The 15,444-nt window shown below is 52.5% G+C and overlaps 1 protein-coding gene across 3 annotated transcripts in view; it reads left to right on the top strand.

Moving 5' to 3' along the window:
* Nucleotides 1–15,444, top strand: part of LOC149340978 (uncharacterized) — a 135,996-nt gene that overhangs the window by 53,959 nt on the left and 66,593 nt on the right. The window contains exon 1 of one of the 3 annotated variants that reach the window (XM_089549924.1): nucleotides 9,032–9,355. The exons of the other annotated variants lie outside the window; for them this stretch is intronic. The gene's annotated coding sequence lies outside the window, so the exon portion shown is untranslated. Of the gene's footprint in view, nucleotides 1–9,031; nucleotides 9,356–15,444 lie in introns of those variants that run through there. 3 annotated transcript variants of the gene reach the window in all.

Genomic DNA, 15,444 nt, shown 5'->3' with positions numbered 1-15,444 from the left:
CATCAATGAGATATTGCCGGAAGTTCTCTGTAATTCGTTTATTTCTGGGTCTGCGCATCAGCCGTTGTACTGTTGTTGTGACCTCCGTGGTCGCAAACCACGTGGGTGGCATCGCTTACGCTTTCAAGAGAGAGAGAGGAATTGTTTGTTTGTTTGTTTGGGTTTAACGTCCCAAAGCAACTCAGGCTTGAGGGACCCCATAGTGAAGGGCTCCGGAAATTTCGACCACCTGGGGTTCTTTAACGTGCGCTGACATCGCACAAATTGAATCTGAGATTACGGGATCTTGCGGTTTTTGAGTCGTTGTAATAGCCCCAAGTGTTTTTGAACGAGTTTCACCGCCCAAAGCTGAAGTTTTGTAACTCGTTCCGTTAAAGCCTACTCGTCACTGCATTTACAGTGGACGTTGGCCTCGCCCACGCTCCTCTCGGGTTTCGTGTTTATTTTTTTTTTCCCCCTGCACCGCAGAAAATGCGTTGGGAACTGAATGCCTCCGGCACCTTGCTTATCTGTGCGTGTATGTCAAAACGCGGCCAGTGGCATTGAGCGAGTGTCCTGGCGCAAAACGCCGCCTTTACGCGACTGCACTGACGCAGGAACTATATGCGTTCCTCTATTTAGCTGCGTCGGAGGTGGGGTTCGTATATGACCTCGTCGGTACGGTAGCGATCACGAGTCATTCAAGCGAAAGATGCGTTTACGCTTTCACCGGGAAGGTGGAAAAAAAAAAAGATGATGCCTGGGCATAATTTCCGCTGTTTTCATTCGGCCGTGGCTGGCTCGACCTTATATATTCGAGGAAATCCTGCATTACGGACGAACACACACACATGCACGCACAGTAAGCTCTTCAAATATATTAAATCAAATAATGGTGTATTAGCTTCAAAAGAGGTAGTCACACACCGCAGTGGCAGCTTACACTGGTTTCAGCAACCGCCTCATATATGCGGGAGGTGCGGAGTTCGATCCCCTGGGCTCTAAACTTTTGGCAAAGACTGTACCTCACGTTGTGTACAGACCTTGTGCCATGGCGCTAACATAATTAACACTAGCACTAACACTAACACTAGCACTAGCACTAGCATAGCACTAACATACAGACGGGGGTAAGTAATTTAGAGAAAAAAAGATAGTAATCCGATATAGTGAAGCATTCCAGTGCAGTGACTATATAACCCAGCCACCGGCGTGCGGGGTAGCCATTAACCACTCATATACTTATAGTAGGCGGTTTGCTTGGTGTGCGAAGGTGAGCAGCTTTCGCGGTGACGCCAGGCGCGGTGTATTTCACCGAGCGTCGGCGCGCCGCGTGCTGTGTCTCCTCGTGGCGAAAGCGGGCTGGCTGCCGGTTTATAGTTGCGAGCTTTGCGCAGCCGCCTTGACGCAAATTACTCCAGTAACGGCGCCGTCTCGTGCGGGGGCCACGTTGCGAGTTGCGTCGTCCGTGGAGCGGCGGCGTGAATCACCGTCGCCTTTGCGATTCTCCCGGAAGGCAGACGGTGTGGGCGGCGCGGTGGCCCTTTCGAGGTCTTCCATAGGCGCCGACGTGTAGTGCTTCCGTTCTTTATGGTCGAGAGCGCCGGTTTACCGCCCACAGTTCGGGTTGTACGAAGTCGCGTAGAGTATTGGACGCAGCTAATACCGTCCGACAGAGTAAGTGCCTTAATTTTCGTGAAAGCGATCGTAAAAGGTTGGCCGTGAAAACTGCATGCTGCGTCCTCTAACCTGCCTTATGGTGGGATTCATTAGTCACGAGGAATAGATGTCGCCTCAGATTTCGCTCCGAAAGCTGACTGATCCGGAGGTCATCATCAATGTGTTTTCAGGGTACAGTTATGAACCTGTTCACATATTTAATTGTCATGATGTTTTGTTTGTTGCCGTGTGCGGGACTGACGTGTCATGTGGCGCCACCACCCACGGATATTTTATATATATATAGTATTCTGCGGACGTAGTAGCTTGAAGGTGTGGTGCACCGTCTGCTTCGCAATTTTATTTCTATCGTTTCCGGATGCGAACTGTGCCGTGGTTCGCGAAAAGTTCGACCCCGTTTTCGCCTATTCCCATTTTCAGAATTCTATGGAAGTATTGTCGCGTAGCGAGCTTCGCAGGTTTCGCGCGCCAGTTTCTCTACAAGCTGAATGTGTTCTTCTCCCCGCCGTGCGACTGTTGCTGTCCGTGTGCTCCCTGCTGTGCGGAGAGCCATTAGAGGGGCTCACACTCCGACATTTGGCAGAGCCGTTTTCTCTGGGGCTCTTTGTAAGCAGGCATTGTGCGGCTCCTCCCCGGCCTTGTGTGAATGTTTAGTTAGAGTAAAACGCAGTAAACTGCGAGGGGAAGAGGTCGCCCACGGCCGCGTCCGGGCCACCAGAGCGGGCGCGCGGACCCCCTGTGGTTTGCAGGAGAGTCGCGCGAAGTGATTGCCTCGGGCGGCACACTGCCCGGCGGACCAGATATGCCGGAGACGAGCCGCGAGGGCTGAAGGCGCGGACGGCGGGTCGCGTGGTGCACCGACTGCGAGGTTTGCGTTCCCTGTGTCTCGGGTGTCGTTTTGTGTGTTTGTATCTGTGTGCCGAGTGGAAATGCGCACGTCTTCGGGGAATTTTACGCGGTGCTCTCGAGTAAACAACCTCGTGGGCACCGGCGTGCTATTGGCTGCTCTGTTTTAAAGAAATCCTTGTCATTGGCTCCAACAACAGCATTTCCGATTGGCTACTAAAAGTGTCCCCAGAATCCTGGGCAAACGTATTTAAGAGCGGGTTTTTGGCGCGAAGAGGGACTCGGGAGAGGAACGGCTGCCTCCCGGCTGCTGCTCGGGACCTCCGCTCCAAAGATGCTGCACGCCCCGGGGTATGACTGACTGTTTTACTATGTGACCTCTTATATTTTTGTCTCAGTTTCCAAGTTTAACCAGTGATTCGCATCTACCTTTAATAAATTAAGTTGACCAATGCATCTAATCGACGCCTGCTGGTCCCCTTCTTCGATGCGGCGGAGCCACCGTTCCGTCCCGACTTACGCTTCGCTACAAGTGGTGGAGGTTGCGTGGTAACGAAGACCCCGCTCTACTCGAAATGCGCCCCAATCTGAGAAGGGAGCAAAGCCGGACGCCCGCAGACATCGCTACGATGACGATCCCACAACCGAGACCATCTATCGCCCCGCCTGTGTTCAGGGGAACCCCGGAGGAGTCCGTGGCCGAGTGGCTGACCTGTTACGAGCACGTCGCTTCGCTCAACTCATGGGACAACGAAACAAAGGTGAAATTCCTGTATATTTCTTTGGACGGCGATGCGAAAAAATGGTACACTACGGAACTACTGACTGGTGCGCCAAGTTCATGGATCGAATGGGCGGCGAAGCTCAAAACTTGCTTCAGCAGCCGCCACGCTAAGGAAATCGCGTATTTACGACTTCAAAACCGGGTGCAGCTGCCGTCAGAGTCTCCGGAGCAGTATTTTTATGACGTTCTGCAGCTGTGTGCGAGGGTGGACGCCAAGATGCCGGAAGAGGATCGACTGCGTCATTTGCTGCGGGGCCTCCAACCGGCGACCATGGAGAAGATGATCATCGCCAACCCGAGCACTTGTGCAGATTTTTTGCAAATACTGCAGCGCCTCAACCAAGCTGCGCTGATGGGACTCACTGCTCAAGGGCTGTCGACCCAGGTCCACGCCGCCTACCTGACGACCGAGTATAACGCTCACAGATTGGCCATCCCTGCAGCACACACCGAAGCTACCTTCCAGCCAAGTCCTGCATCACCTGTCTTCGGACAGCCTCACGTGCTGCCCACCTGCACAGCAACATCCCACGGGCAACAACAAGGGCACGCAGGTGAGAGAGAATTTGAATCAATTGCCAACTCCTTGGAGTCGTTATCTATGCGGCTAAAGAAAATCGAGGAAGAACTCTCTCGTGCCCGTGCCCCGCGGCCCCCGCGAACGTCGCGTGCCGACAACGAGCGACCACGGTGCAACTACTGCAACCAAAGCGGCCACATAGCTCGTAACTGTCGCCAGCGGTGGAGAGACCAAGACCGAGAGCAAAGAAGTGCGTGCGCCGATCAAGCTCCCATCTCGGGAAACGGGAACGGCCGGGTCTGGGTGGTCAGCCCGGCCGGTCAGTATGTGTGATGAGCGAGGACCAGCTCCTAACTGTCCCAGTCGAGGCTAACGACTCGAAGACCGCCCTCTTGATTGACACCGGTGCATCCGTAAACATAATTTCTTCTAGCTTGGCGGCCAAAATTTCATCCAAAGTCAGACCAACTGAGCACACCACCTTTATCAAGGGAATCGGCCGGGATTTGCTGTCACCTGTGGGAGAAACCGAAGTACTTCTTCAGTTCGGATCATTCAAAGTCAGCGTAAAATTCATCGTCCTCAACGACTGCCCTTATGAATTGTTGGGAGGGCTCCCCTTTTGTCGGCAGACCAACTTGCTGATTGATTTTTGCCGAAAAGAACTAAAAATTGGGAGCGAAGTCTACCACTTGCACCTGGAGGCTAGTGTGCAGTCGGAGGCCAACGTGGTTACGGCGCGTAGCGAAGACCAAGTCCGCATCGAGCCGCGTACGGAGGCCGTGCTCAAGGTTCAAATACCGAGAGACGGAATTCAGCTCGTTGAGCCAAACTCTACCCTGAAGAATGGATTGCAAGTAGCACGGACCGTCATGACCGTGGTCGGCGGAATAGGAATTGTGCGTGTCGCTAATCCCACCTTATCGCCCATAGTGGTGCACCGCGGCACGAAGATCGGCTCAGCCTCCTCCCTTCATCAAGCGCAACTTGGACTCGCCGTGCCACAAGACCCCTCGGCAATGGAGCACCTCGACATCCAGACTGGGCCACACCTGACGCCATCTGAAAGGGGTGAGCTCTCGTCACTGATTCACAAATTTCGTCATCTATTTACAAGCCAAGACAATCCGATCCAGCGCACCCACGTAACGGAGCATGCTATAGATACGGGTAGCTCTGGCCCCATTCGTCAGCATCAGTACCGCCACTCACCTTTCGAAAGGGAAGTTATTAAGACACAAGTCGAAGAGATGCTGCGGGACGAAGTTATCAGAGAGTCGCATAGCCCATGGTCATCGCCCGTTGTTCTCGTAAAGAAGCCGCAGGGCGGTTGGCGTTTCTGTGTTGACTTCCGGAGAGTGAACTCAGTCACGAGGAAGGACGTGCATCCACTGCCGCGGATTGATGACATTCTAGATGTGCTTCAAGGGGCCAGGTATTTCACCACGCTCGACCTCACCTCAGGCTATTGGCAGGTAGGAATCCGTGAAGAGGACAAACCGAAGACAGCATTTGCATGCGGATCCGGTCTATATGAGTTCAACGTCGTTCCTTTCGGACTTTGTAACGCCCCCGCGACATTCCAGAGAATGATCAACAAGGTTCTGAGCGGTCTCCTTTGGAAGGTGTGCCTGGCCTACTTAGATGACATTGTCATCTTCTCGAAAACAATGAAAGCGCACCTCGAGGACTTGGAGAAGGTGTTAGGCGCTCTTGATGAAGCCAATTTGCGTCTGAAACCTGAAAAATGCAGCTTCGCACAACAAGAAATTAGATATCTTGGCCATGTGCTGACTGGCGACAACATTAGACCAGATCCGGAGAAGATAGCCGCGATCGAAAAGCTCCCAGCCCCGAAAAACAAGAAAGGAGTTCAGAGTTTCCTGGGAATCTGCAATTATTATCGGCGCTTCATCAAAGACTTTTCTCTACTTTCCCGGCCTTTGACTAACTTGACCAAAAAGAACGTTCCTTTTGAGTGGGATGCGGCCTGCGAAGCGGCAATGCAAGCGCTCAAACAAAAACTGACTACGTCGCCAGTTTTACGTCAGTTCGAGCCCGGCAGGCCCGTCGAGATTCATACCGATGCCTGCGACTACGGCATTGGTGCTGTGCTGGTCCAGAGGGAAGACTGTCGAGAGCATGTCGTCGCGTACGCCAGCCGTCATCTTAACAAGGCGGAGACCAACTACAGTACAACAGAAAAGGAATGCCTCGCTGTCGTGTATGCCTGCAAGCAGTTCCGCCCGTACATTTTGGGAAGCCAATTCACCGTAGTCACCGATCAAGCCAGCCTCGCATGGCTGATGAATGTCAAAAATCCGAACGGACGCCTCATGAGATGGTCCCTGCTATTACAAGAGTTCGACATGACGCTGAAACACCGCCCTGGTGTGAAGAATGCAAATGCCGACACTCTTTCTCGCCTGCCACATGAACCGGCACCGGTTAGTGAAGAAAACTTTGCACCGCTGCTTGTGCTGGGTCGCGTGGATATAGGTAGGAAGCAGAGGGAAGACCCTTGGATGAAGGAGATGATCCAACACCTCGAGAACCCGGATTCACCCGTTGTCAGAACACTGAGAAGAACGGCACGGTGTTTTCGAATAATCGACGGTGTGTTGCACAGGAGGGCGAAAGGATTCGAAGAAGACTACGACGCAATGGTAATTCCAAAAAGCTTGCGAGCTGAAATATTAAGAAGCTGCCACGATGATCTCACAGCGGGCCACCTCGGAGTCAAGCGCACCTGGGAGAAAATACGTAAGCGCTACTTCTGGCCTAAGATGTTCGCACAGGTGACGAACTACGCGCTCTCTTGCCCTAACTGCCACACGCGGAAAGCCCCACCTGACAGGCCAGTCGAGTTTCTCCAGCCTATACCTCCGACAGAGCGGCTTCAACAGGCGCGCGAAGTAGTCGCTCAGCGCGAGAAGCAGCGGCAGCAGAAAAGCAAAAAGGCATACGACTCAAAGCGACGTAATGCTGTTTTCTATCCGGGAGACCTCGTGTACGTGTGGACGCCTTCTCGGTCGAAAGGGAAGACCACCAAACTGCTCCACAGGTACCACGGGCCGTTCCGTCTACTTCGGCAAGTGGCAGAGAACAACTGGGAAGTCGTCAATCGCACCGGTCGCAAGCGAGATGTCGTCAACGTCGGCCGTCTGAAGCGCTGCCACACTCGTCTGGATTCAGAAGAGGACGCCGACGACGAGTCACCAGACAGCGATTGCGGTGGTGATGGTGGTCGTGAGTTCGCGCGCAGTGCTAGTGTGTATGCAAAATCAATACCGGCTGTGTCCCCTACAGTGCGACCCAGCGATCACGAAACGTCGGATGACAGTGCGACTGAGGTGTATTCTTACAGCCGGTCGTCCCCTGATTGTGGCCGTGCGGGGGCTCACACAGAGCCCAAAGTGGTCAAGACGCACGGGTACGAAAGTGACACCGAGGAGTACTACAGTGCAGATGAAGGAACAAACTGAAATAACTGTCGGACTGCCCGTTCCAGCAGACAACTTGTGTTTTGTGTAAAAATGTACATACGAACATTTTGAGAGTGCAATGTAAGGTTTTCGATTGCATTGTTAAATCTGTATGTTTGTGCATCCTGCCTGTGTCATGTAAATCCAAATAATTTTCGCGTTCGTTTTGGCATGCCTTGTTTAGAATAGCCGATGTATTAAGTTTAGTCCTGTTGCGCGGTACTGTCTGGCGGATTTTATTTTATTGCCTTGTATCAAGTGTGCACGCCCTTCCTTTGTATTCGATTCTTGTAAACGAGTGGGACACTCTTTTTCGTAGGAGGGAGGTGTCGCGTAGCGAGCTTCGCAGGTTTCGCGCGCCAGTTTCTCTACAAGCTGAATGTGTTCTTCTCCCCGCCGTGCGACTGTTGCTGTCCGTGTGCTCCCTGCTGTGCGGAGAGCCATTAGAGGGGCTCACACTCCGACATTTGGCAGAGCCGTTTTCTCTGGGGCTCTTTGTAAGCAGGCATTGTGCGGCTCCTCCCCGGCCTTGTGTGAATGTTTAGTTAGAGTAAAACGCAGTAAACTGCGAGGGGAAGAGGTCGCCCACGGCCGCGTCCGGGCCACCAGAGCGGGCGCGCGGACCCCCTGTGGTTTGCAGGAGAGTCGCGCGAAGTGATTGCCTCGGGCGGCACACTGCCCGGCGGACCAGATATGCCGGAGACGAGCCGCGAGGGCTGAAGGCGCGGACGGCGGGTCGCGTGGTGCACCGACTGCGAGGTTTGCGTTCCCTGTGTCTCGGGTGTCGTTTTGTGTGTTTGTATCTGTGTGCCGAGTGGAAATGCGCACGTCTTCGGGGAATTTTACGCGGTGCTCTCGAGTAAACAACCTCGTGGGCACCGGCGTGCTATTGGCTGCTCTGTTTTAAAGAAATCCTTGTCATTGGCTCCAACAACAGCATTTCCGATTGGCTACTAAAAGTGTCCCCAGAATCCTGGGCAAACGTATTTAAGAGCGGGTTTTTGGCGCGAAGAGGGACTCGGGAGAGGAACGGCTGCCTCCCGGCTGCTGCTCGGGACCTCCGCTCCAAAGATGCTGCACGCCCCGGGGTATGACTGACTGTTTTACTATGTGACCTCTTATATTTTTGTCTCAGTTTCCAAGTTTAACCAGTGATTCGCATCTACCTTTAATAAATTAAGTTGACCAATGCATCTAATCGACGCCTGCTGGTCCCCTTCTTCGATGCGGCGGAGCCACCGTTCCGTCCCGACTTACGCTTCGCTACAGTATTATACGAGTAGCACAGGTTGTCCTATGGAAGACCTTTGTTTACTTTTCAGCCACCGTATTCTCGCGAGAGGTGTGCAGGAACACTCGTGGGCGCTTGAATACAGGGTGTTTCATTTTATTCAAACACGTTCTGCATCAAAATGCTGAAATAGCTGCAAATGGATCTTGAGGCAAGTTTATCTAGCCAGTCGTGCAAACCGCGTTCAACCGCATTGGTGAATATTAATCGAATAATTGTCTAGCATGCTCCGCTTAACTATTGAAAGCCCTTTCTGTAGTTATGTCGTTTCAAATAAAATGGAACGCCGTGCATACAATACGCACTCATGCACTGATACTTGCGCGAAACACGTTTCTCCTCACTGTATTTCGGGGCGGCATCTTCTATTTCCTTCTTTAAAAAAAAAAAGAAAAGAAAATGAGAACATTGTCATTCCTATTATTGTTGTCAGATATAACGATCGTAGTACATCCATTCGTGATTTCGCGTTTCCGCAGCTCGCACGTGTGCAGGGACGTCACTATTTTACAAGCGAGTTGTGACGCAGCTCGCCTCGCTATTGTGCGAATCTCGTAGCGACGTCACATCTGGGCGAATGATTTCGTAAAGGTGGTCAGCCGCACGTCACCGCTGCGTCACAGCTACGTGACGCCTGCGAGGCTGTACCCAATATCGAACTCGCGGCAGCGTGTCTCGGAGCCTCGGAATGAGTTCAGCTGTGTAGCTGAAGCCAGGATTCGTTCAGGTACTTCAAGGAATCTCGGAAATTCGTCTCTGATGGATTAATGGTGAGCAGTTGCAGAGGAGAACGTGGGAAGACTTTTTCCAGTTCATTTTCGAGAGATACATGGTCATGCATGGAAGAAGCTGTTACGTGATAGCGGTTTGGTCTAATTAGTAAAACAGTTTTTATTTAATTTTATTTCATTTTTTAACGTTTTTAACGTCAGTCGCCGCCGGTGTTTTGGCCAATCCTCCGCAGTGCGTACGCGCCATTATCTTCTTGTGGACAACAAGAACGACAATAATAAGGGCTGCGCACCTCATATTAAGCCTTTTTCAAGCTTCAAAGAAATCCCTTCTGCATATCAAACGTTGGGCATTTTTGGTGACAGGACCATGAGCTGACGGACTGCGCACATACTGCGCTCGCGCAGTGTCTTAATTATTTTTGTTTGTATGACGTCCAGCGTATACGCAGTGAATATAGTGCATATATTGTGCGCAATGTGAGCACCGCAAATGCTGCGTTTAATTTTCTATATTTTCCTTACAAAGTATTTACTTTGATCTCGCCATGCTTTTCGGACAGCCTGCTTCAAAGCTGGAGTTTAGGACTTCATTGCTTTTCAGTAAATGCTTCCTTCTCTCCTTGATGCTCGAAGGTATATTAGAACGCAGATTAAGTGCTTATCGGTTCTGCTCGGTGCTTTTTCAGACCATTTTCAGTGTTAAACCAGTACTGCTCTCGAATTTTATTACGAAAGTAAAAAACAGCTAGATGTAGTATCGCAGGTAACCAGCGAAATTGAATGCGGATGGCGTGTAACGCAGTGAGATTTGGTGCGTTCATAAATTTGTTAGCCGACTATATATATTCAATGGAAACCATCGATTCTGATCCGGCTGGCTCAAAAGCGCGGTTTCCAATCCACGAGCGCGCACGTTCTTTGCAAGGCATGCACAATGCGCCGCACGGCCCAAGAAAAGCCACATGCTTCGCGGTATGCTGCGGCCGCACCTGTCGCCAGCGGCCACTAGTAGCCGCAGCAGCAGCGGCAGCGGTTGGCCGCGCCTGCTTCGCCATCCATCATGCAGTGAGTGTATGGGATAGGCCGCGCGGCCGCTGTCGCGCCTATTACGCCGGAGCGGTGCAGGTGCTTTCGCGGACAGTGCATGCGTAGTGGCCTGAGAGGGCGTTGTACAGTCGCCCAGTGGGCGCATGCACTGGGTCAGCGTTCTGCGCACTCGAAGAGTACGCGAATAGTACTCAGCGGACACCAGCGCGAAGGGCGACAACCCAGCGCTGATCGTCTCGTCCCGTCCGCCCGGCGCACGACTCGCGGTTTCCTTTGAAGGCAAGTGCAAATCATTCTCGCTGCTTGCATAAGATCGGCGGGCTCCCCCCCTCCCCGCCTGCCCCCCCCCCCCCCCCCCCCCCCCCCAACAGCGGCACTCCTCCTTGTCGCTCCTCTTTGCACACAGCTTCACTGATGCGAGGAGCGCGTCTCTCTTGTAAGCCGGCGTCGGCCTTGTCTACGCACGCGATGGCTGCCCAAGCGAAGGAGTTGCTTGTGTTGAGAAGACTGGATCGGCGGGACGAGGGGGGGTGGCTTGTCTTCACGGGCTGCTAGGCGTCAAGTGCACGCATCACCCTAGTCATGGATAAGCGGCGTTGTGGCTGTGTGCAGCGTCAGCCTACAATGCTCGCTCGCTGTCGTTCACGGCGCGAAAGAAGAGAGTCAGCACTCCGGGAGTGCGCGGGTGACCGCACGCCGTGTGCGCGGGCAGGAGCCGAGTCCTCCATCCTCGACCTGCACGAGCGGCGCGCCTCTCAACGCGTACTCGGAGAAAGTTGGCGCACGTCGTGACCCCCGAGTCGATTTTGACCGCGCGCGAGCGAATCGGTCGCAGCCTCGAGAGGAGGAGGTCGGTACGCCGCTTGTGTGGCCGAGGGGAAGCGGTGTGCGTGTGTGCGTGTGTGTGCGTGTGTGCGCGCGCGTGTGTGTGTGTGTCGGAAGCGTGCGTAGCGGCATCGCACAAATGTAGTGGAGCTGCTTGTTTCATCTTCGCCGCTCCTAACAACCTTGCCCTCGCAGGGTTCTTTGTTGTTGATACTTATGCTGTATGTCTTGGCGGATGATGTTCTTTTATGCTAATGGCGGAAGTGGCGAAAGGCGAAGAAGTGAAAGCGCAAGTACTCAGTCTCCCTGTCTCACACACACCGAGAGAGAGAGAGAGAGGCGCAGTTTCTTAGCCCGCGCTGGGTCAGCCCTATCATCAATGCGGTTTCTGTTCTGCACCAGTGGCTCTTCTTGCGCTTGACGAACGCGTCGAATCCACACGCCTTGTCAGCTGTTGTGTTCACGTAGCGTTCAATTTGCTTTGCTTGTTTTTGCTGAGTTCAGATGTTCGTAATCTGAAGCCTTACACCATGCTTTGGCTCGTAAATATCCACGGGTTGTCCCCAATCTTTAACCGTGGCGTTAAATCGCGTTGCATACACCTCTAAACGCCCTCAGATTCGTTGCTCAACTTTGCCGTGCGTCCTGCGAAGGGAAGGCATTGTGCTAGCTCACTCTCCGCGCCTGACCATCGAGGTCGCGGGACCTGCACGCGGTCAGGGTGCGCGCATGAAGCGGGTCAACTGGCGAACAGAAGTAAAGCTTTCTTGCTTTTTGTCTACTGTCGGTATTTTACTCATTTTGCGCGTTATTTGTGTCACATTTATTCAACCGAATGAGGTTCCTTCCTATAAGATAGAAACATAAACATCGTAGGTAAACAGTTCAAATCGCAAAATAATTGCAGCGAGTTCCATCCTGTAGTGAAGCGCGGTCTGAACACTGCTGTGGGTAACGCTGCCTCCTTGTGTTCTGGTTAGCGCCCTTACTATTACTGACAGTCCGCGAGCCTATCGTAATACGGGCATTTGTTGGTGCATTTATACAAGAGTCGGGCTTCGTTGTCGCTTTCAAACATCCAACGCTACCGCTTCCATATTGCGGCCAGTGACATCTTTCGATCTGTCGGACCCATTATAGTTGTATATCAGGGACACCACACACACAAAAAAAAAAAGAAGTCAGGCGACGCGCGTGCCGAGCGTCCCTTGCTGTTCTACGCCAATCGCGAGGCGAATGAGTGATGATCCCAGTGATCCCAGTATGCGAGGTGCTCCCGCTCTAATTTCCGGGGAACTGAGCGGCGGGGAGAGCGTGGCGTCGGCTACGTACTTCCTCGTCCCCGACCGCGCAGCCACGCTCTCGTGCAGGATCCTGCCACTGGCCCGCTTCATGTGCAGGGAGGGTGCCTGTCATGAGAAACCGTCGGCCTGTGCCGTTCTTCCCTCTGGCGCGGCGGGCCGCGCGTGCCGAGGTCGTGAGTTCGGTTTCGCCTCGCGTCACGGCCTCTGTTCTCTCTCGAGCTGCGCAGCGGTAGCCGGCGCTAACAGCGTAGGGAACGAAAAGATAAAGAAAAGCAGAAGAGCGCCAGTGAGCGAGCGTGAGCGACCTGTTTGCACGCCGCGCGGCGTTGCACGCGGAAGATGGAGCAAGTTAGGTGCGCTGTATACAGTTTACGCCCTATACAGTATGTGCGGCGCGTGTGTGCGGCGTATTAAGCGCGCACAATTAAGGACCGCGCCACGCGTGCTTTACGGGCAGCCTGCGTGCGGGTGAAAGCTGATCCGACTCTCGCCTTCTCCTTGGGAATCGCGTGCAACTGCTACGCCGCGCGTCCCGATTGAGGTGCTGCTACAGGCGGCCGTTTGTCGTATACTTAGGGCTCCTCGATACGGTCTGTTCACTGCTGGGGCGCTGACGCGCGTACGCCTAAACGGCCCTCAATCACGGTCTATAACATCGCCTCAATCACGGTCTTTTCGTCCCCTGAGGCGATGTTATGTACGAGCTGAATGAAAAAATATTAACACTTTAGTGGCACAGGTTCGTGGTCTGTGGCGATTCAGGATATTTATTGTGCTCTCTTGTTGCGAGTCACTATATTCGCTCTCAAAAACATCCACTTGTTTGGAGCTTCTTAGAACCGTCGTGCTTGGAACGCTCACTTTTCGTTTTTTTTTTTTACACATAAGCGTTCTTTTTTTTTTTTTGTGTCAAAGCAGGCCGCGTATGCCTCAATTCCAGTCAAACAGTACTACTAACAATAACACTCGCACACTCGTCGTTGGTGTAAAGCTATAGAGTTGCACATGCCTCCCAGAGAGACTTATCCTGTCAGTATCGCGGGCAATGTCCACCGGGCGTGCGCGCCTCCCGTCGCGCGTTCCTTATTCTCGAGAAAACTCGAGAGTCGTCTCACCTGGCGTTCGTTCCACCGCATTGCACGCGCATCCGTACGTGTTGTGCGCGGATCGCTACTGCTCCTCAGGGCGCAGCTACACTGTTTTTCCTTGGGGCCGCCGACGGCACCCGTGGCTGTCAGTCCGCGTGCACTGCTGCAGTGTATACACAGTGTAGGTCCCACAGCGATCCCCCGCCGCGATCACTCTTCACCTGCTCCACTGGCGCGTAGCGGAGCTGCAGGACGGCGCAGAGCGTCCAGCTGAGTGTATAACTGGGTCGTAATTACGGGCGCGTATACTGCACCAATCTTCCCAGTCAAGCCTGATGCCTCACGCGCTCGCGATGCCGTACGTCCCGAACTGCTGACCCGTTATTCGTTCGTCAGCGCAAGCGCGTTTGCGCGTGCGTGCGTGTGTAGGAGACGAATGCAGAAGACGTGCATATAGTGGATGGACGTGGACGCGTATACGCACGCAGCGAGTCGGCGCGGCGATTCTAATCGGTACCGAGAAGGAAAGTGCATGGCTCTGCGAGCAGCTGGCTTGTGTGCGCTCGTGCGTCAATTTGCATGTCGTGCTCGCGCGCGCTCGTATGCGTGCCTCTGTTGTCGGCACTTAATATACGGCCCCGTCTATATGGAGAGAAACCGTCGGATACTCTTCTGGGAGGCGTCCAGGTTTGAGAGATCTCGTCTAGTGTAGATATGTATGGATGAGCAGCGGTGTATGCTCATTTATGTATACATATTGCATATATCCTAAAGTGCCCCCATCTGTTTTGCAGTTATTTCCTTAGGGAAAATGATGTACGATAGCGTGCAGAAGCTCGTTATTTTCACTGCGGTGTTTCCAGGTCCTGTATCATGTGTACCTCATTCTTATTACTCATCTTAATCCTTGGCCGTCTTATGCCTTGCCTAATCTGTTGACTTTGAGTAAGTTTTAATTAAACTTGACGGGTTCGCTAGAGAACGATCTATAGGCAATACAAATGCTATAGACAGTCTATAGACAATCTATAGATTTATGGTCATACACTCTAAGTAGACTTTTGTCTATAGACAGTCTATAGATTATAAACAGAGAAGAAGAAATATCTACAGGAAGGCAATAGAGTTGATAAGAAGTCTATAGACTGTATATACTGTCTATTGACCATTTTTATAAGGGGTACAGACGTATGCAAATTCCGCATTCTTGAATCTCACGAATAACGTTTTAGGTTAGTATTCCTCGAATTCTAAATTTTCACGGGTGTAGTCTCTGAGCAAGTTACATGGCTAGCAAGTGATAGATTTGTCTTATTTATGCACTGCCGGCGAATTCTTCGCGAATGGTCTAAACATTAGAAATGCTCCCCATCCACTGATCGACATATGTATTCGAGCATATTTCCATGCATCCGTGCTACCCCCCCCCCCCCCCCCCCCTTCCCCTCGGGTGATTTCATTCTGGCCATTCTATGCTAAGGTTTGAAGCAATGGGTGGGAAAAATATATTGAAAACTAATTTTGTGGAAAAGAAATGGCGCAGTATCTGTCTCACATATCTCGGCGGACACCTGAACCGCGCCACGAGGGAAGGGATGAAGAAAGGAGTGAAAGAAGGAAGAGAGAAAGAGGCGCCCTATAGTGGAGGTCTTCGGAATAATTTCGACCACCTGGGGATCTTTAACGTGCACTGACATCGCACAGCACACGGGCGCGCCTTTTGCGTTTCGCCTCCATCGAACGCGGCCGGGGAGGGTCAAATTTTACCGTCACTAATTGCGATTTTGAGTGAAGCCGTCACGAAACTGCAGCCCAGTTGTTTCTCCATTTTCCTTTTTTTTCTTTTTGTTTGTGATTGGAG

The sequence above is a fragment of the Amblyomma mixtum genome, chromosome 6 (assembly GCF_055824585.1).
Source record: "Amblyomma mixtum isolate Tamu chromosome 6, ASM5582458v1, whole genome shotgun sequence".
Classification (NCBI taxonomy): Eukaryota; Metazoa; Arthropoda; class Arachnida; order Ixodida; family Ixodidae; genus Amblyomma; species Amblyomma mixtum.
The sequence above is the reverse complement of the archived record's forward strand: the minus strand, read 5'-3'. Positions and strand labels throughout refer to the sequence as shown.